We start from the raw sequence: 23,351 nt of genomic DNA on the forward strand, positions 1-23,351 counted from the left end.
TCTGGTATCACTATACTGCCTGATTCACACTTCCTGCTTAGAATTGCTTTTGCTATTCTGGGTCTATTATTTTTCCATATGAATTTCATGATTGCTTTATCTATTTCTACAAGAAATGCCGTTGGGATTTTGATTGGCATTGCATTAAACCTATAGAGAACTTTTGGTAATATCGCCACTTTGATGATGTTAGTTCTGCCTATCCATGAACAGGGTATATTTTTCCATCTTCTAAGATCTTCTTCTACTTCTCTCTTTAGGGTTCTGTAGTTTTCATTGTATAAATCTTTCACCTCTTTTGTTAGGTTGATTCCCAAGTATTTTATTTTTTTTTGAGGATATTGTGAATGGAGTGTTTTTCCTCATTTCCATTTCAGAAGTTTTGTTGCTGATATACGGAAATGCCTTTGATTTATGCATGTTGATTTTATATCCTGCCACTTTGCTGAATTCATTTATTAGTTCTAGTAATTTTTTTGTATACCCTTTTTTGTATACCCTTTCTAGGTATAGAATCATGTCTTCTTCAAATAGTGATAATTTAACTTCTTCTTTTCCTATTTTTATGCCTTTAATTTCTTTCGTCTGTCTAATTGCTCTGGCCAGTGTTTCAAGAACTATAATGAAAAGAAGTGGTGAGAGAGGGCATCCCTGTCTTGTTCCAGATTTTAGAGGGAATGCCTTCAATTTTTCTCCATTCAGAATGATGCTAGCCTGAGGCTTAGCATAGATAGCTTTTACAATGTCAAGGTAAGTTCCTGTTATCCCTAGTTTTTCTAATGTTTTGAACATAAAGGGATGCTGTACTTTGTTGAATGCTTTCTCTGCATCTATCGAGATGATCATATGGTTCTTATCTTTAAGTCTATTGATGTGGTGAATAACATTTATTGATTTCCGTATATTGAACCATCCTTGCATCCCAGGGATGAATCCTACATGATCATGGTGCACAATTTTTTTGATGTGTTTTTGTATCCGATTCGCCAGAATTTTATTGAGGATTTTTGCATCTAGGTTCATTAGAGATATTGGTCTGTAGTTTTCTTTCTTTGAGGTGTCTTTGTCTGGTTTCAGAATCAGGGTGATGTTGGCCTCATAGAATGAATTTGGCAGAGCTCCCTCTTTTTCTATTTCCTGAAATAACTTGAAAAGTATTGGTATTAATTCTTCTTTAAAGGTTTTGTAAAACTCTGCTGTATACCCATCCGGTCCTGGGCTTTTCTTGATTGGTAGTCTTTTGATTGCTTCTTCTATTTCATCCATTGATATTGGTCTGTTTAAATTGTGTGTATCCTCCTGACTCAGTCTGGGCAAATCATATGACTTAAGAAATTTATTGATGTCTTCACTATCTTCTATTTTATTGGACTATAGGTTTTCAAAATAATTTATAATTGTCTTCTGTATTTCTGTACCATCTGTTGTGATATTGCCTTTTTCATCCCGTATGTTAGTAATTTGAGTTCTCTCTCTTCTTCTCTTCGTTAGCATGGCTAAGGGTCTGTTGATCTTATTTATTTTTTCGAAGAACCAACTTTTAGTTTTGTTAATTTTTTCAATAGTTTCTTTTGTTTCAATTTCATTGATTTCCACTCTGATTTTAAGTATTTCTTGCCTTCTGCTACATTTGCTGTTGTTTTCCTCTTCCTTTTCTAGGGCTTTGAGATGAAGTGTGAGCTCATTTATTTGTTGGTTTTTTCTTTTTTTGAGGAATGACCTCCAGGCAATGAATTTCCCTCTTAAAACTGCTTTCATTGTGTCCCATAGATTCCGATATGTTGTGTCTGTATTTCCATTTATCTCTAAGAATTTTTTGATTTCCTCGTTTATGTCTTCTGTAACCCAATGATCATTCAGTAACGTATTGTTCATTTTCCATGTGATGTAGGATTTTTCCTTCCTTCTTTTATCATTGATTTCCAGTTTCATTCCATTATGATCAGATAAAATGCATGGTATTATCTCCACCCCTTTATATTTACTGAGGGTTGCCCTATGGCATAATATATGGTCTAGTTTTGAGAGGGATCCATGTGCTGCTGAGAAAAAAAGTATATCCACTTGATGATGGTTGATATATTCTATATATGTCAGTTAAGTCTAGGTTATTGATTGTGATATTGAATTCTATAGTTTCTTTATTCAACTTTTGTTTGGAGGATCTGTCCAATGGTGAGAGAGGTGTGTTGAAGTCACCCATAATTATTGTGTTGTGGTCTATTTGATTCTTGAACTTGAGGAGAATTTGTTTTATGAACGTCGCAGCACCATTATTTGGTGCATAAATATTGATAATTGTTATGTCTTGTTGGTGAATGGTTCCTTTTAACAGTATATAATGTCCTTCCTTATCCCTTTTGATTAACTTAGTCTTGAAGTTGATTTTATTCGTTATGAGGATGGCCACCCCTGCTTGCTTATGAGGACCGTGTGGTGGTGTATTTTTTCCCAACCTTTCACCTTCAGCCTGTGTATGTCTTTTCCAATCAGATGTGTCTCCTGGAGGCAGCATATTGTTGGATTTGTTTTTTTAATCCATGTTACCAGGCTATGTCGCTTTATTGGAGAGTTTAAGCCATTAACATTTAGAGTTACTATTGTTATATGGTTTGTACTTCCAGCCATGTTTGATTATTTATCTTTTTTTTTAAATTTAGTTTGTTTCTCCATGATTAGCTTTCCCCCCGCCCTCTGTCTTTACTGAGGCACTTCCCACTGATGGTTTTGGTTATTGTTTTTAATTTCTTCCTCGTGTAGTGTTTTGCTCAAGACGCTTTGCAATGCTGATTTTCTGGCTGCAAATTCTTTTAGCTTTTGTTTATCATGAAAGATTTTTATTTCATTGTCATACCTGAAGCTTAATTTTGCTGGATGCAGAATTCTTGGTTGGCATCCATTGTCTTTCAGTGTTTGAAATACATTGTTCCAGGATCTTCTCGCTTTCAGCATCTGTGGTAAAAAATCCATTGTTAACCTTATTGGTTTACCCCTGAATGTAATCTGCCTCCTTTCTCTTGTAGATTTTAATATTTTCTCTTTGTTCTGTATATTGGATATCTTCATAACAATGTGTCTTGGCATTGGTCTACTGTGATTTTGTATGCTCGGTGTCCTGTATGCATCTACAATTTGTATATCCATTTCCTTTTTTATTTCTGGAAAGTTTTCTGTAATTATTTCATTCAGCAGGTTACTCATTCCCTTGGTTTGAATCTCTGTACCTTCCTCTATCCCGATGACTCGTAAGTTTGGTTTTTTTATGTTATCCCATATCTCTTGGATGTTTTTCTTGTGATTTTTTACCAGCCTTTCTGAGTTGGCTAGACTCTTTTCAAGATGATACGTTTTGTCTTCATTATCTGACGTTCTGGCTTCTACTTGCTCCACTCTGTTAGTGATACTCTCATTTGAGTTTTTAATTTGGTTTATAGTTTCCTTCATTTCTAGAATTATTGTCTGATTTTTTTTATAATCTCTATCTCCTGATAAAGATGCTTAACTTCTTCTTTTATCTGTTTATGTAATTCATTTTCAATGTGTTCTTTCACTGTTTGGATATGCTGTCTCGTATCCTCTTTAAGGTTCCTTTCCATCTGTCTAAGGTATTCCTTGAGTTCTTTATTTGACCATTTTTCTGATGACTCTAGGTCCTCCTGAATATTTAGGCTGTCCTGCATTGTTTGTACTCCTTTTCTTCCTTGCTTTTTCATGCTGCTCATGTTACTTCTTGTTCTGTTTGACTGCTGAGTTACTGTTTACTCCTATAAATTTATTTGATGCTTGGGAGGAAAGGTATTAGAAGGGAAGGGAAGAAGTCACTAAAGAAAATGAGAGTAAGCGGGTAGAATTCAAGGAAGGGGGAATAAGAAAATTGAAAATAAATGAAAAGACAAAAGAAAAGAAAAAAAGAAAAAAAATTTTAAAAAAATAATTAAAAAAGTTAAAATTAAAATTAAAAAAAATTTTTAAAAATTAAAAAAATTTTAAAAACAACAACAAAAAAATGAAAATAAAAAAACCAAATTAAAAAAAGAAAATTAATAAATTTAGTCTTAGAGTTTGATTAATTTCTCTTCCAGTAGGTGGAGCTTCTCCTCTCAATACGCAGGAACCAATCACTGTGCAGCAGCTCTTCCTCCCAGACTGGGCGGGTCTCCAGTCCTAAGTGCCTAGGTCCTTCTCTTGTGTCTAGTGGCTTCCCCACTTTTCCTCAAGCCAGGCCCCGCTGACCGGTTACGCTCACCACAATACTAGCTACATGTCAGGTCTGCTGCTCCCGGGAGCCCTGTTTTCATGAATGACTGGGCACACTCTCCCTGTTTGCCATTCCCTCAGACCCTAAGTTTGTAGAGCTTGGGGCTGAGAATCCTCAGTGAATTTTACTTGCCCTCCAGTAGCCATGCCCCCGGTAGCTGGTGCAAGAGACCTCAGTTGTCAGCACTGGTGGGAGCGGTAGCCAGGAGTTCCGTGCCGCGGGTCCCACGCCACTCCTGATTCCCTGGGTCTGGCTATCGTGCTCATGGGAGAGCTGGGAGGGGCCCTTAAGGTTTCCCCGTTGTGAGGAGAGGGAACGCTAGGGGATTACACACCTGTCGCCGCTGGTTTCAATGAATTTATCTCCTCCGCCGCCGCATTCTGGTTAACGTCAATTCTCTGCCATGGTGGTATCCCATGCAAATGGTGACAGTTCGTTCCCTTTGCCGGGTGACCAATGCAACGGATGGGTCCTGACTGTCTCTCCCAAGCCCCGTTTCAATCTGTGGCCACTGCCTGTGAAGGCTTGGTTGGTATTAAGCTCCGTAGGATCAGAAGGGCCGACCAGTTGTTTCAGCGGCATCGTTTAGTGCTGAGTCACAGCAGTTTGTCTGTGAGAAGCAGGCGAACGGGAGCTTGAATTCAGCTGATCCGGGCTCGGTGTGTGTTCTGAGAGGCCCAGACTGTTCGCCCAGATCCACGTCAGCTCAGCATTGCCTAGTGATCTTGAACGAACAGCATTTGGACGGTTTACGACTCCCTATGCCCGCACAGCTGAAGAGGTCAGAGACTTGATCTCTCAGCGCCCGCCGCGATGTTGGATCTCTCAAAGTATATTGTTATATTATGTGCATGTACAAATATGTAACAAAAAATCCCATGAATATGTACAACTACAATGCACCAATAAAAATGTGAAAAAAATAAAAATGAATAACTACAATTTTAGTTTAAGTGTAAATAGAATGAAATCAAAGGAAGTAAAATATTAACAGATATAATCATTTTTAGGTCATCGGATTTGGGTGATTTAAATTTTCTTCTTTATACCATTTTATGTTTTCCAAACTTCCCATTATGACTGTATTCCGTTTGTGACAAAAAATCAAAAAATATTCCAGGTAAATTAATACAAAGTCACTGTTGGAAGCATTACTAGTGCTCACCAATGTCAGGTTGTCTTCTTCTTCTTCAGCACATATATACTTTCCAGACCCTCTGCAATTAGGTGGGGCCATGTGACTAGTTATGAACAATGGACAGTCAGTAGAAAACATGTGTGTCTCTGTATTGGTTATTGTTGTGCATCAGAGTATACAAAACAGTGGCTTAAAACAACAGCAATCATTATTCAGCTCATATATACAATATGGGATAGGTTGAACAGAGACACCTAAACTCTATTCCATCTTTTACCTGAAATGGCCTTCAGGCTGTGGGGGGGTAGAGTCATCTAGTTCTCTCTTTCCTGTCTGGCCATCGTCTCTTGCTCTGTAGGCAGGAACACCAGCTGGAATTATTAGCTAGAACAACTATGCCTTACCTTTCCACCTGACATTGATGAGGGTATCCAGGGAGCCAGGCAAAAGATGTAACTCCTTCTGTGACCTAACCTTTAAAGTCACATACATTCTTTCTCAAATCCATCTTAAATTCAAGAAACAGGAGTATGACGGACAACTCTCTATCTGAAGGAGAATCAATGTCACAGTGCAGAAAGAAAATGTAGGATGGACCATTTTTGCAAAATAAAATCTTCCATTAGCAAGGTTCCATCATTCAGTCCCCTATATAGCCTTTGAAAAATGTTCCAGCCCTTTCTCCTCCTATTCAGTGATCATGGAAACCACATTTGAGATGATAGAACTACCAGAGGGAAGTAGACTGGATTCCTGAATCATCAAGCAGAAGATGGCATGAAAGCCCAGGAATGGTGCCAGGTGCCCAGCATTATGGGTGAAAAGATTGTTTCTTTAGCAAAATACAAATTCATAGTCCTCTTTCTAATCATGCAAGGTGGTTAATAAAAGTTAACGTGGAGCTGTTGCTCTATCACTTTTAGTAATGCTTTTAGTAACACTCTTAACCTTTCCTGAATTACTTCCTAATCATATAAGTGTTTATGCCACATTTTTATTATTCTGAACCATTTTTATGAAAGAGTAGAAAATGCTACCCAATTTCTCTGTCTCTGTCTATCTCTGTCTCTCTGTCTCTCTCTGTCTCTCTCTCTCTGTCTCTCTCTCTGTCTCTCTCTCTCACACACACACACACACACACACACACACACACACACACACACTGACCACACAAGCTTAAACACAGAATGGAAAAGTACATATTCAATAGCTTCTGGTGGATACCATCAATATTGTAAAAATTTTTTAATTATTTTTTTAAAGAGAGAGAGAAGAGAGAGAGAGAGAGAGAGAGAGAGAGAGAGAGAGAGAGAGAAGAATTTTAATATTTATTTTTTGGTTTTTCGGCAGACACAACATCTTTGTTTGTCTGTGGTGCTGAGGATCGAACCGGGGCCGCATGCATGCCAGGCGAGCATGCTACCGCTTGAGCCACATCTCCAGCCCTTGTAAAAAATTTTTTATAAAGTCTACCATGAGGTGAGTTGAGGAGTTCAAGTACTATTCCTCTATTATTGAAGAAAATTAATTAATCACAAATTAGGATATAAATTCTTCTGCTAAGAGAAAACCTTGGTAAAACATGTAATTCTCGTTAAGTAAGACATTTTTACCTTTCTTTTTAAAGCACATTGTTAGCATACGTGAAAAAAAAAACCAAGAGGATATATTTGCTCAAAACTACACAACATTGCATAAAAGTCATGAGTAGTTTATTAAAGGAAGTGTGGGGATGCCTGGGAAGTATCTTTAATAGTTGAGAATGGTGTGCAGTAAAGGGATATTACAAGGGGAAGAATACTGACCCATGAATGCTGGGTAGTTGACTAGTTGGAGTCAATATAACATTTCTACTCAATTTTTCTCCCTTGAGAGGAAAGGGCAGATGGGACATAGTCATTGTGTCAAAGCAAAGGGCCCAAGAGGAAGCAAGTGCTCTGCTCTCTACATTGTCCAGTTTCAACCTGGAAAGATCTAACAAACCAAAAAAATATATATATATAATTGTTAGAAACATGACAAATCTGTCCAAAATATATAATATCATTTATGGAAATTATGAAATATAAGTCACAGTCTGTTGGAGCATAAAAATTACAAATGTTGCTGCAGGGAAAAAATAAAAACAAAAAAATGTCTGAGTGTCATCTCATGGAAAAATCTATGGTAACCATGTTCCAACCACCTCCTGCCACTCCAAACATTTTAATCACTCTGTGCAAGTGGCCTCACAGGGCCTCATGCTAGACATAGGAGTTCAAGGGCTCCTGGTAGTGCTAAGATATGTGGGATCTAAGAATGTGTTCTACTGATTGCATCTGACAGAGTTTTCACCTCTGTAAAATTGAGGAAATTATTTGGAGACAGGATATCAAATCTTATTGGATCAAAAATAAGATGGGAGGCAAACAATAAGCTCAAGCACATGAGGGTCCCAGAGGAGCCAAAAATAAAGGAAATTGAGAAAGGTCGTAGGTGAACCTGGTCTGGAAGTATTCTGTGAACTGCAGAGCACCCCAAAAGTTTCTTTTGCACTCAAGTCCTTGTGTGGAAGCAGACAATTTCTTATTAAATTTGTTCTTAGTCTAGTGTAAGATGATAATGATTAAGGATGCACAGTCTAGAGAAACACTGTACATAGAATATTCTAAAAGACAAACTAAATATGTATTAAAACTAACACACAAGGATTTTGGTGTGAAAAACTATACGTGCTTATAAGTAACATAACTTAAAATATTATCCCCCTACCATCAAGACATTTCTCCAAAGAAGTTATACAAATGGTCAAAAGGCACACACAAAAATGCAATACCACTACTCATCAGAGAAATGCAAGTTGAAAACACAAGAAGATACCACTTTGCTTCCACCAGGCTGGCTACTATTTAAAAAACAAAACAACAACATCAACAAAATGTATCAACAAGAATGGAGGGAAACTGGAACCTTTGTGCATTGTTGATGTGAATGGAATATGGTGCAGCAGTCATAGAGTTGTTTTACTTCAGTACCCCTCATCCTCAGGGGAGAAAGGTTAACCATGCGTACACAAGAGGTCTATTCTTAGAATCGGTTTATGTCATCATGGAAGAACGGTGGTTCTCAAATGGAGATAATCTTGTTCCTCAAGTGACATCTGGAAATATCTATTTTTTCACATCTGGTGGTACAGGTGGAGCAGTAGTATTACTGTCATAAAGTGAGTAAAGGTTAGGATACTGCTAAACATCCTACAAGGCACAAGACAGTCCCCTGTCCCTTTCCAATAAATAACTCAGGAATTCAAGAATAATTCAAAAATTTCAAGAATGATAAGATTGAAACCTCTATAGTAGAATACATGATCTATAAATCTACACCAAAACAACTTTAAAAATTCTCTAGAAATAGGCACCATGATAAAATGAACAGCAAGAATTGTGGAATTAGACTTTATATCTAACACTGGATTAAGAGAGCCCTGGTCCCAAAAGCAATTAGTTAAGAATGGAAAAATACATTATTTAGTTGGAAGAAAATGTCAACATGCTGATAAGAAAGTATATTGGCTTGGTCTAGTCCTTGTTAAAGTCCTACAAGTTAATTTCCATGATGCCGGTATGGGCTTTTCCACTAACTAAACAGCTATGTTATTGAGAAGTCGCTAAAAATATCAAAGGACCAATTTCCCCAGATGGATCACTAGTTTTCAAACATCTCCAAGTGGCTCTGGAGGTATCAGAGATTTTCTGGTGAGGAGTATTCAGGAAAGTATCCCCCTGCCTCCTTCTAATCTGCTGAACCAAATCACTTATGTTTAATTTACTTGACTCAAAATGGATTAAAATATAAGCACTACCATTCAGAAGTATTAAATTATGCATAAGCAATGCTCCTTTGTTTGCACAACTGATCTCATTGTCCTCTCAGGCATTCTTTCCAGTGGATGGGAAGAAACACTGTAAATTCTAAACTTAATGATTAAAATTATGACAGTACATTTCTGCTTGAAATTGTCTCTTCCAGGTTAACTTAACCTAAAATTTTTGACCTGTTGGTTTTTTTTCTTTGTGGGTGTTGTTGATAAACAGCAGAAAAACTTTTTCTCCCCCAAATGATATAGAACCCAAATGTAGGCATAATGGGAGTCATTTAAAAAAATAATAAACCGCTAGCCAAATAGTCAGATTCAAGGGTCCAATTGGCTGCTTCTCTCCTCTCCAAGATAGCCTATAAGAAGAGGAAAATTATATGGTCACTTCGATAAGGAAAGCAAGAGGGTCTATTTGCAGGTCTTTGTGTTGAACTCTGGGAATGATGTGCTTCCTTATCTCTACTGATCACTCAATGACTATCCTCAGGACATTTGTGGTCTTCTCTTTAGCGCGATTAATTTTTGCTTTACTTATTCCATTTCTTAATAAGTGCTTAAAGATTTCTACACTGCTTGGATGAGTACCCTAATATGCCCTTTTCTTCTGTTCTCTTGTTTTGCCCATTCTCTTACAAATCATCCTAACCTCCTTCATTGTTGTTTCAGCATAATTTTCTTTAGTAGGGCCCTTAGCCTAGAAACTGTAACTTGGTTCAGGAGAAACCTAAGCTTGGCTCAGAATGAGGATTCACCCCAACACTTTTATTTAATTTTATTTTAACTATATCATTGGTAGGGATCCTACAGGCTAACAGATCCAGCTTAAACCAGTCAGAATCCAAACATGGCCCTGAGTCAGGATTCACCCCAACATGCTCCCTTATGTCCATTTAGTTATGATAGCTAACAATAGCCAAGTGATTGTATATTTCATTTCCTCTCTGTTATTTTGAATTTTCTTATGCATTCAGTGAGACAACTCCCTGGGGGTTGAGGCCATTATTTTTAAATTCCACTGGAAACTTTTACTTACAGTAACTTACCAGAGGACATCTACAGTTCCATACCACAGGTAATGCTGTAGCCATTCAGAAATCAAAAAATCATTAAGACCTGCCCTTTCATCCTCTTCTTTCCCAACCACATGTGTCAGTAAATCAGGTTTGATCTAGCAAATCCCATTTCGGATACCAATGGTGATAAGTAAAGGCCACTAAAAGATTAGAGAGTGCAATATCCACAGGGCTGTCTTCACTTCTGATACCAACTGCAGGTGCGGGGGGTGTTTCCAAAACCACCTTCAAGTTTCATAATTAGCTGAATTCACGGAACTCACTAGAAGTATTATGTTGATTGTCAGGGTTTATTGTAGTAAAAGGATATAAATTCAAATCAGTTAAAGCAAGAGACACAGACAAGGTCTTAGAGGTTTCCAAAAATACAGCTGTTGTTTTCCTCTTCCTGTGGAGTGGCAGTGTCCCAGCACTGGTGTCTAACAATATACTTGTAGTATTGCCAATCAGGAAAGTTCACCGAAGCTTCAGTGTTCATAGTTTGTATTAGGTTTACATTATATATACATGACTGATTGCTTACATGACTGATCTCAATCTCTAGGCTGACCAAACCATATGCCCCAAAGTCCCCACCCGAATCACACAGTCTTTCTAATATGGCCAGCCTTCATCTAACTCACATTGGTGAGTCTAGTGGAGTCTAGTGTGATCAGCCTCATCCTAAGATCTAGTGTGGCCAGCTGACATGCTAAACAAGGACACTTCTATCATGTATAAAACAGATAACTAAACTGAAGGCAAAGGCTAGCTCTCTTTTTGGGCAAGGCCATATTCTTTTTTATGTAATTTTAAAAATTTATATATGACAGCAGAATGCATTACAATTCTTATTACACATATAGAGCACAATTTTTCATATCTCTGGTTGTATACACAGTATATTCACACCAATTTGTGTCTTCATACATGTACTTTGGATAGTAATGATCATCATATTCCACCATCATTAATTACCCCATGCCCCCTCCTTTACCCTCCAACCCTATCTAGAGTTCATCTATTCCTCCCAAGCTCCTGCTCCCTAACCCCTTTTACTACACATACATGTACTTCACACCATATAAAAGTATCAACTCAAAGTAGATGATAGACCTAAACTTAAGAGCTAAAACTGGAAGGCTCTTAGAATGAAATATAGGTATAAATGTTTATGACCTTGCATTAGGAAAAAATCCAAAACAAATAAGTAGGGCTTAACCAAAATTATAAATGTTTGTGTCTTACAGGATATCATTAAAAAAGTCAAAAGACAACCTACAGAATGGGAAACAATATTAGTATTTATCTACAGAATATACAACAATAACAACAAAGAATAATGCAAAGACAAATAACCCAATTTTAAAATTGGCAAAGGATTTGGATGGGCACTTCTCCAAGGAAGACATACAAATACCCAGTAAGTTCACAAAAAGATATTCAACATCACTAGTCAATAGAAAAACAAAATCAAAACCACAACTGGCCAGGTGCAGTGGCTGATGCCTGTAATCCCAGGCGCTCAGGACGCTGAGCCAGGAGGATTGCGGGTTAAAGCCAGCCTCAGCAACTCAGTGAGGGCCTAAGCAACTCAGTGAGACCCTCTCTGAAAAAAAATGCAAAATAGGACTGGGGGTGTGACCCTGAATTCAATCCGTGGTATCCGACACCACCCCCTCCCCCAAATCTACAAGGGACTTCCAGTGGGGTGAGCACAGGGTTGAGACATGCTGGCTTTCTGGGGTGGCGATGGTGGGGAGATGAACACACTCCAGGTTTCACTTCAACAACATTAATTTGGACCAACTTAAAGAACTTGTATCCTTTAAAAACGTTAAATAAAGATTTCCTCAGTGGCTCCAGAGCAAACTATCAGTATGGCAGCAGAATCAACAGAGGGTAGGATCTAGTCTGGAATTCCTTTCTACTTACAGTGCCTCACCCTCTGGCCAGAGATTTCACTGTTCTGGAGGCACTTGGTGGAGAATTGATGGGTTATATTATGGGTAAAGCAAAAGGCTCAGGAACCAGGGAAGAATGTCATGAGCATGTCACAGCTCTGTTTGTTGCCTCTGAATTTTGACACCTTGGTTTGACTACTAAATTTGTGGAGTTATTAGAGGAGATTTCTGAAAGAAAGGGTGGATTTTTCTTTCTTGATCTGTTTGTAAGAGTGTCTAACCAAGTTGCAGTCAACATGCACAAGCAACTGGGCTATAGTGTGTATAGGACAGTCATAGAGTATATCAGCCAGCAACTGGGAGCCCAATGAGGATGCTTATGATATGAGGAAGGACACCGAGAAGAAATCCGTTGTACCGTTACCTCATCCTGTGAGGCCTGAATACATTGAATAACCATAGGCAGTGGTTCTTAGGCAGTTGTTCCAAATAGAACTGTGGACAAATTATTTTCATTGGACAATCTTGGAGCAATATTAGGAGGAAAGTAATCATTAAGGTCTTAAAGGCATTAAGAAAATACAGATTAAACATATGTTCAATCTCATTGTTTCCATTTAGCAATATCATATGTCTTAAAGCTGTTTGCTCTAATAAAATTCAGTGAAGAAGGCAGCTAGGTCAGAAGGAAATTTTCCACTATTATGGCTTATAATGTCTACTATATGCCAGGAAAAGACTTGCTCCAATCTCCTAAATTCTGTGCCTGAGAACCACAGCTGCATATATGTGTATTTTTTTTAATTTTGTATTCAACTGTTAATTGAAGCTTTAAAAGTATATATGAAATGTATAAATCTAAGATGTATAATAAAATACATTTTGACTAAAAAAAAAAAAACCCACCCACAATGAATTGTCACTTCAGCCCCACTTGGATGGCTAAAATAAAGATAACAGATAGTCAGTAACGAGTGTTGATAAGAATGTGAAGCAACAAGGATCCTTAGACATTACTAGTGCAAATATAAGATGCTATAGATGCTGTGAAAAATAGTTTGGCAATTTCTCAAAAGGTTAAACATAGAGTTCCCACATGACACAACAATTTGACTCTTAGGGACATACCCAAAAGAATTAAAAACCTAAGTCCAAACAACAGCCTATGTACATTTGCTATACCTAGATTAACAGTGTTCTTTTATTATTATTATTATTTAAAAGAGAGAGAGAGAGAGAGAGAGAGAGAGAGAGAGAGAGAATTTTTTAATATTTATTTTTTAGTTTTCGGTGGACACAACATCTTTATTTTATTTTTATATGGTGCTGAGGATCGAACCCAGTGCCCCGCACATACCAGGCGAGTGCGCTACAGCTTGAGCCACATCCCCAGCCCGAACAGTGTTCTTTATGATGGTCAAAAAGTGGAATGAACCCAAATGTCCAACAACAGATAAACAAATGAAATAAACAAAATATGGTACTGTTTATCCATAAAATAGAATAGTATTCTGTAGTAAAAAAAAAATGAAATACTTATAAATACTAATTATCTGATTGAACCTACAAAACATTATCCTAAGTAAAAGAAACCAGAAAAAAATTTTACATATTGTATGATTTAATTTATGTTAAATATTAAAAATAAACACATCTATTGAAAAAAGAGGGTAAATTAGTGTTTACCAGGCAGAAGAGAGTATACAGTGACCACTAATGTGGCTGTGGAGATTCTTTTATTGCTGATTAAAATGTTCTGAAATTACATAGTGACATGGTTGCCCAAGTTTGTGAATATACTAAAAACCATGGAATTATAAACTTTAAAAGAATGAATTTCATGATATATAGATTAACATCAGTAAGACTATTTTTTAATGTCCATAACGAATTTTTTTTAAAAATCGCATCTTTATTGGTTTCTTAAATACAAAATTAACATTTGCTCATTGTAAAATATCATACTTTCAGGAGTTTATAACACACAAAAAAGGATCATAATAGCAAACTGAATTTGGGGCACATGCCTACAAGGTTATTTCTCTGAATATTAAAATTTTACAAAAAATTATATCTTAAACATACTTTTTTTTGCAACTTGTTTTTTTCTCTTAACATATATCAAGGCCATGCTTTTGGGTTAGTCAATATAACTCTACCTCTTTTTTAAATGCTCTTTGGCAATAAACTGTATAAATATAGGATAATCTATTATATCTTTGTGGTGTACATTGGAGTTGTTTCTAGTTTCCTTATTGAAAACAATGCTTCAGGGCTGGGATGTAGCTCAGTGGCAAAGTGTCTGCCTTGCATTCGCAAAGCTCTGGGTTCAACCCCCAGTTCCAAAAAAAAAAAGAAGAAGAAAGAAAACAATGCTTCAGTGAGCACTCTTCATATGTCATTTTGATTAAAACTTTCCATAGAATTAAAGTCATGGCAAACAGTATAAATGGTTTTTTTCAAGTACTGCTGTGGATAGCTACTGTTCTGACCTGCCTACTTCACTTCCTCGTCTTTTAAAATATTTCACTTTTCTTGGGAGAATTTCTGCTCCCTATTTCATGCAGTTCAGATAGGGCTGCAAATCAGAGTGCCCTGTTACTCTGGCCATAATAATCAGTCAAATAGGAGAGCCTGTGACTCACACAGAATAATCAGATCTCTTCTCTGAGATATTATATTTGGATCCTGAGAAAGAGGAGCTCTTCTTATGCTTGAGGATAGTTCTTGGAGCCAATAGGAACGTGGACCTCTGTAGCTAAACTATCCATTTCCAACCACCTGCAGAGACCCATTTACAGCCAGGAAAAAAAAAATAAGTGAAAATGAAACCACAGAGAAAAACAGATATGGTAAAAATTAGCTAATGACATCATTCAAGTCACTGGATCCAAAGCAATATCCACCCCTAGACTTTCCAGTTATATAACAAATTCTCTTTTTTAGAGTTGGGTTTTTCTCTTTCTAGCAATGGAAAACCTTACTAGTCTACATGTTAATCAACATCATGTTATATCCGATGTCAGAGCCAGGTTTCCAACTGAAGAGCTGGATGAGGCAGCTTTCTAGTTGGTGTTATAAGAGAAAGGCCCCAGGTGCTCACATACACATATCCACACAATCCACACAGCTCCTAAGCACCTACTGTTTAGCTAGATTGGTTCCCTGGTTTCCTAGCAACCAAGCTCCCTTCACTTTTCTCACACACTCACACCTTTTGTGACATCTCTTTTTTCAAGGTTTCCCTTAATGTGTATGTTTGGGAGGTAGAAAAGAAGGCAAGGGAATAAAACAATGTAATTTATTCCAAGATTTAATACCATGCTCCAGAGGTTGCCTGGCTTACAGATTCAGCAAGTTCACTGGCAGACCAAAAATAGCAAGATTTTTTTTTTGGTGTAAAATTCTTGCTGGTTTACACCTAATTATTGTTATAAAACTGATAGTATCAATATTAGTCAGCTTGTGTTAGTAAAAAAATGACTTGAGACAACATGACTTAAACAGGAAAAATTTATTTTCTTACAGTTATTTTTCTCATAGTTCTTCTCAACTAGAAGTCCAAGATCAAGGCTCTTACCCATTTGGTTGCTGATGAGGCCTGTGCTCCTGACTTGCAGATGGTCACCTTCTTAGTATTCACATAATCTTTTCCTTGTGTGTGTTAATGTGGGAGATGTTGTATATTGGGGTCCCTTTCTCCTCTTATAAGGCCACTAATTCCATCATGAGGGCCCTCCCTCATTACCTAGTCTAATCCTAACTACCTCCTCTACTCCCTATCTCTACATAATATCACATTGGGCATCACAGTGGGGATGTGAATTTTGGGGGGAGACCTCTAGTCTACAACAGTTCTTTAATGTTACTAAAGTATTTTTCATATTTGTAATCCACACTTTATTTGCAAAAGCTATGTGATAGGTTAGATTACATTAATTATATTTTACATAATCAACAAGATAAGGGGGACAGAGGGTAAAGCTCATTGGTAGAGCACCTGCCTAGCATGAATGAGACCCTTGGTTCAATCCCTAGCACTGAAAAGGAAGAAAGGAAGAAGGAGGGCTGGGGATGTGGCTCAAGCGGTAGCGCGCTCGCCTGGCATGCGTGCGGCCCGGGTTCGATCCTCAGCACCACATACAAACAAAGATGTTGTGTCCGCCAAAAACTAAAAAATAAATATTAAATAAAAAAAGAAAGGAAGAAGGAGAAGAGGGAGGAAGAGAAAGAGGAGGAAAATGGAGTTAGAAGGCCAGATCATGGTACAGAGTTCCTCCCACTTGTGGACTAATTTAATTTACATTGTCTACTGATCCTAGATGTTTTTGGTATTTCTCGTAGTCACATGAAATGCTATGTTAGGAAAAGCAGAGCTTGAATTGAGAGATATGCATGCTATATTTTTGTTATTGTTGTTGTTGGCAGTACAGAAGACTTGTTCCTTCTGTCTCAGTTTTAATAGCAGATTATATTGAAACCAATCAATAAACAGGTAACTGTTGTAGCAAATATAGCTACATGAGTGTGTGACTACAAGGGAAGAATAGCAGATTGGAATGTCAAAACTAATTGTATTCTCATTCTGTGAAACTGGCTATCCTGGCACCTCTATCTAGCCAATGGCTCACCACAGAGTCTCAGTCGCGCCCTTGACCTCAGACTCTTTCACTCACCCACTACAACAATCCATCTCCAAGAGCCTACTTCCAAAACAGGGGTGGAATCTTTGCCATCTCTTCATCTGCAATGACCACAAACTCTTGTGACTGTATTCTAGTTGTCTTCTCTACTTTTTTCCCATCTGTGGTTGCCAAATAAAAAATACAGGACACCCAGTTAAAATTGGATTTTCAGATAAACAATGAATATTTTTTATTGGCTTCTTTTAGTTATACATGACAATAGAATTCATTTTGAGATAATTATAAAAGCATGGAATATATTTTATTCTAATTCAGTCCCCAGTAATTCCCCTTTCCCTCCTTTCTTCCCACTTCCTGTTCCCTTCTCTCTTTTTTACTTATCTTTCTGCTATTTACTTATAAGTTTTTTTTAAATACTGTCTTCTGGATGTACATAATGGTGAGATTCACTGTGGTATATTCATATATGTACCCAGGAATATTAGGTCAGATTCATTCCATTGTCTTTCCCTATCCCATTCCTTCTCCCTTTCCTTCATTCCCCTTTGTTTCCTCTGATCTTTCTTCTAGTATCTTTTTTTTCATCCCCCTCCTTATTTTGGATTAGTTTCCACATATCAAAGAAAACACTTGACCTTTGACTTTGGGGAACTGGCTTATTTCACTTAATAATAGTTTCCAGTTCCCTCCATTTACTAGCAAATGCCATAAAATCATTCTTCTTTATGGCTCCATTGTGTATATAAAGCACATTTTCTTTATCCATTCATCTGTTATATTGGCTTCGTGGCTTAGCTATTGTGAAGTGTGCTTCTATAAATGTTGATGTGGCTGCATCACTGTGTATGTTGATTTTAAATCCTTTGGATATGTACCAATGAGTGGGATAACTGGGTCAAATGGTGGTTTCATTTCTAGCTTTTTGAGGAATCTCCATTCTGCTTTCCAGAGTGATTGCACCAATTTGCATTCCTACCAACAATATATTAGTGTACCTTTTTCCCATATCCTTGCCAACATTTATTTTTACTTGTATTCTTGATAATTGCCATTCTGAAGAATGAGATAAAATCTCAGTGTAGTTTTAATTTGTGTTTCTCTAATTGCTAGAGATGTTGAACAGTTTTTAAAACATATTTGTTGACCATTATTCATACTTATTATTTTGAGAAATGTCTCTTTAGTTTCTTTGCCCATTTATTGATTGGGTTATTTGTTTTTTTTCATGTTAAATTTTTTGAGTTCTTTGTATATACTGGGTATTAATACCTTATCTGAGGAGCAAGTGACAAAGATTTTCTCCCAAGCTGTAGGCTCTCTTCTCACGTTATTAATTGTTTCCTTTGCTGAGAAGAAGCTTTTTAATTTGATGCCATTCCATTTTTTGATTTTTAATTTCATTTCTTGCACTTTAGGAGTATTGTTATAAGAAGTCAGTTCCTGAACTGATATATTGGAGTGTTGGGTTGACATTTCCTTCTAGCAGGTGCAGGGTTTCTGATTTAATTCCTAGGTCTTGATCAACTTTGAGTTGAGTTCTGTGCAGGGTGAAAAATAGAGGTTAAATTTCACTCTATTACATATGGATTTACAGTATTCTCAGCAGCATTTGTTAAAAAGGCTATCTTTTCTCCAACGTATGTTGGGCACCCTTGTCTATTATCTTGTCTATTATGATACTGTATTTATGTGAATTTGTCTCTGTCTCTGCTATTCTATTCCATAGTCTTCATGCTTATTTTGGCGCCAATACCATGCTGGGTTTTTTTTCTTTTTTTTAACTATATCTCTGCACTATAATTTAAAGTCTGGTATTGTGATACCTTCTGCTTTGCTTTTCTCACTAAGGATTGCTTTGACTGTTCTGGATCTCTTATTATTTTTCCAGATTTTTTTTATTTAGTAGAGATATAAAGTACTAGCTCACAGGTTCTTATAAGAGCATCCTGAGATTAATGACATCCATCACCTTAGTACTCTAACTTCTCCAGACTAAAGCAGACCATGAAGAGTCTCACTCACTCTTGTTCCTTGGCCCTTTCTCGCCTCTTGACTTGGTCAATTCCTTGTTTTTCATTTCTCTTGAAGTAATGGTCATTCACAGTTTTGTATCCCTGGTTCAATAGTTCATGATCTAGCTGGGCTCTGAGGTATGTGCCACTTCTGCTCTTGCTCATTCCTCAATAAGTCCGTTTGCCAGAAAGAGGATACTTTGTACACCCACCTTCTAGAACTTGCTATAGGAGGCCAAATCCTCAGACTCTACACAGTTGAAGTTCTGGCCAAGTCTGGGGCTTCCTTAACACTTGGCCCTCAGAGTTCAGGAAAAGCTGGGCATTATGAAAGAAGATAGTATCAGATAGACACCCTTTTGGGGGACTTTTGAATATTTGACAAATTTTCATATCAGAGCATGATTTTTTTCTAAAGTTCAGACTTAGCTTCACTGAGGGTCAATTCAGGGGGTCAGGGCCTCAGGATAAGACTTCTAGCTGTCTTATTTTCTTCCTCTTCCCTGGTAACCCCACTACTTCCTTCAAGGGTTTCTATAGGCAAAGTTGCTTTTCCTGTTGATTGAACTCTAGAGCATCAACGACGCATACTGGTATCAAATCCAGCGCATACAGGGACTATCGCCATGATGCCACTTCTCCAGGAGATCTGCAGCTGAGGCTGGGACTGGCTTCCTTCCCCAGCCCACTTGGGACACACTGGACTGGAAAGGGGGAAATTGCTAGGACCAGGAGAAAGGGAGCTCAGTGACTGTAATGAAAGTCTAAAGCAATAAATGCCTCTTCATGCAATCATTGGGGTACTCAGGGGTGACCATGGGGATAAGGTTGTCCTTTGCATACATAGAAGATGAAGAAGAAGAAGCCTCAAGGCTAAGAGGTAAAACTTCTGGGAATAGGTAGGTCTCACTTTTTGATGCCCCAAAATTTAGCCCTTCAGCCCTACTTTCTCAGCCTTGGGAGACTCTGGGATGGGAAAACAGGACGGGGAAGCTAATCCCATGCAGACTTTTCTGCTCTGGAGAGGAAGGAGCTAGGGCTTGAAAACAAAGATGGAAGTGAAGAGGGGAGTTCAACTAGACATATTGCTTATTCCTTCTCTCTTAGTCCAGAGCGATAAGAGTAAGGGGGAGATATATGGGGGCTGGTGGCAGAAGTGGGAGCCTCGAACCTTATTAGCTGATCCAGTGGCAGTGCCAGTTTTTAGAAGGGTAAGGTCCTGTCCCCCACACTGCTTCTGGGACCTAGAAGTCACCCAGCGAGGTGGGCTCTGGAGAGGAACCTAGTCTCTGTCCCTAGGGTACTTGATTCAGAGGTTCCAGCTGTGGGAGCTGGCTCTGGGACAACCTCAGCCCACAGTGATGCTGAAGCCACCATGGAATTTGTTGTGCTGAAGTGGCACCCCCTTTCTCCACAGAAAAGCCCTCTTCACCATGGCTGATTTTAGGACTGTCAGCAAAAGAGTCTGCAAAAAAGTCCAATGTAGATAAACTTCCTATTTTCGTGTTGCCCTGTTCTACTTGGCCACTGGCCAGGAAGATACCAGCACTTCAGGTGCTGGACACTCCCTTATTAGTTTTTCACAAACATATCCAGTATAGTACTTTGTAGAAATGTGCAAACAATGTCTCTGGCCTTGAGCTGGGGCTTCACAGAGATGTCTACATTTTTAAGATAAGTTACAAATGGGCTCCATGGTAACAGCTGGCAGGGGAAGGAAAGAAAGGGGAGAGGGGCTGGGGATGTGGCTCAAGCGGTAGCGCGCTCGCCTGGCATGCGTGCAGCCCGGGTTCGATCCTCAGCACCACATACCAACAAAGATGTTGTGTCCGCCGAGAACTGAAAAATAAATATTAAAACACTCTCTCTCTCTCTCTCTCTCCTCTCTCTCACTCTCTCTTTAAAAAAAAAAAAAAAGAAAGAAAGAAAGGGGAGAAGAAGCTCTCCCCTTCTCAGGTGTTGTCCTTGAAGAGTTAACTTGCCCAGAACAGTGAAAGAAAAAGCTGCTTTTCTGTGAACTTCTGCAGACTGTGAACTTCTGAGCCCCTCCCCTTACACACTGGGTATAAAACTCTGAAACTCCCTGAACTCGGGGTTCAGGGGATTGATTGATTACAGCAAAAGCTGTGCCCTCTGAACCTGGCTGCAGCCAAATAAAACTGTTTCCTGCTGTCTTCGGTGCCTTGCCTCGTTTGCCCCTACAGCAGTGCTAGTGATTAAGGAAGGCTCCAAGGGCAAGGGTGATGGGCAGCGTGGGCATCTTCTTCTCCAGTATGGCACCCACACACCAGTTACTATCCACCAAGCCTCTAAATACCATATTGGCCTGGGGCAGAGTCAGGTGGTAACCAAAGGAGAAGGTTGTGTCTTGTAGCCTTGTGTTTGCCTCAAACTCCCCTCCAAGTTGAACCTGTTCATTTGCCCTACGGTAATAGCTTGATGAGCCCTGCCAGATCCCACATTCAATGTAGCTACCCAGTGTACAGCCGAGTACTTCCCAACTGGAGTCAAGATGGCCCCCTCCTTGCCTGGCCGCCCATGATAAACCAGCTCTCCTCCCAGCACCAGTCGATGAGTGAGGCTCTGCAGGAAGTAAGCAAACATGGTCACCGATCCCCCAATCAGGTCAGGATTTCCTAGGGTCAGAGTGGCTGTGTAGTCATCTCCTCCGATACTTGCCGTCAAACTGCCATCTCAGGAACTTGACCTGTTGTGTCTGGAAGGCAGTCTTAGTTCAGAGTCACTCTGCCAACAGAAGTAGGACCTGGGCGTTGAGACTTTCACTGCTGTCCATATCCCCTAACACAGTGGGGAACACCTCTGTGGGGCTGAGTTGCCAAACCCCTGCATCGCTGCATGGAGGTGATAGCCAGGCAAGCCCAGGGTACTCATGTGCACAGTGTGAGCCACCTGGAAATGGCTGCTCAGAACCTTGTTGACAAGGAGCTTCACTCCCTCTATCTGTGCTGGGAATACGTCTTTGCATAGCCCGTGCAGCACATAAAAACTCCCAGGGTAGAGTAGAGGTTCCTCTTGGCAGGGGCTACAGCAGGCAAAGTCCCCATCGGTATCAGGCCCAATGTATTACCCATTTTGGCCCAGAGGACAGGGAGGGGCTATGGTTAGCCTGGGAATGGACTCTGGCTTCCTCTATCCACCACAAGCCCCACCACCCATCATCAGGCTCCCCAGTCTCAGAAATTTCCACATGATCAAATGCTAGACCATCTCAGACCATTCTGCTGTCCCTTTCCCCCAGGCACACCATGGTCCTCTTGATGGGGGCAGCCATCTTGATTAATCTCTGGGTCCCTTATTTTTACAAATGAGTTTCAAGATTGTTTTTTCTATTTCTGTGAAGAGCATCACTGGAATGTTGATGGGGACTGCATTGAATCTGTTTAAAGTACATGTCCCATACAATGTTAGGGATGTGCTTATTCATTGTTAATTTGAATCTCAAATTTAACTGGGCATCCTGTTTATTGATTTTTTTCAAGTCTTTCAACAAATAACTTTATTATTATCACAAAAAAAACCCCACAAATGACATTAATGCTATATTCTAGGTGATTTTCTCAGCATTTTCTTCTAACTCAATAAATCTCTTATTTTTCTCTAATTTCTAGAAGAGACTTTGTTTTTTAAAAATTTTTGTTTTAATTATACATGACAGTAGAATACACTTATGCACTTTGATATATCATACATAGATGGGATATAATTTCTCGTCTTTCTGAGTGTACATGTTGCAGAATCATATTGGTCATGTAGTTACATAATGTGTGTTTCATTCTACTATGTTTCCTATCCCCACATCCCCTCCCCTCCCATCATTTCCCTCTACCTAATCTAAGGTAATGCTATTCTTCTCTAGTGCCCCCCACCTAATTGTGCATTAGCATCAGCATATTAGAGAAAACATTTGGCTTTTGGTTTTGTGGGATTGGCTTATTTCGCTTAGCATGATATTCTCCAACTCCAACAATTTACTGGAAAATGCCATAATTTCACTCTTCTTTAAAGCTGAGTAATATTCCACTTAATATATATATATATATATATATATATATATATATATATATATATATCACATTTTCTTTATCCATTCATCTATTGAGGAACACTAGTTTAGTTCCATAGTCTAGCTATTGTGAATTGAGCAATGTATGAGTGTACCTTTTTCACCACATCCTCACCAACATTTATTGTTGCCTGTATTTGTTAAGGGCCACAGCTGAGTCCAGATGATGCATGGCATTTTTGCCAGAAGTAGTGGTTGAGAGGTGATGCCAGCGAGCCATTAAGATGATGACTTTTGAGTTCTCGCGGAGCTCCTATTGAGTTCCAGTTGAGCTCTCGTGGGGATTCCTGAAGAGTTCGAGTTGGTTGGTGAAGTTCCAGTGGTGGGAGTTCCGGTTGGTGTGTGTGTGTTCCTGGAGGAGCCGAGTGGGTGGCGTTCGGGAGAGTTCCCGGGGAGCGTGT

At 38.7% G+C, this 23,351-nt stretch overlaps 1 pseudogene across 1 annotated transcript; it reads right to left on the reverse strand.

Annotated features, from left to right (window-relative positions):
- Positions 1-21,075: 21,075 nt before the first annotated feature.
- On the reverse strand, positions 21,076-21,958 carry LOC308645293 (mitochondrial import receptor subunit TOM40B-like; annotated as a pseudogene). Its single transcript has one exon. The product of its transcript is annotated as a mitochondrial import receptor subunit TOM40B-like (transcript).
- Between the last annotated feature and the right edge of the window lie 1,393 nt (positions 21,959-23,351).

The sequence above is a fragment of the Spermophilus citellus genome (genome assembly GCF_964194105.1).
Source record: "Spermophilus citellus genome assembly, chromosome: 3".
NCBI classification, from domain to species: domain Eukaryota; kingdom Metazoa; phylum Chordata; class Mammalia; order Rodentia; family Sciuridae; genus Spermophilus; species Spermophilus citellus.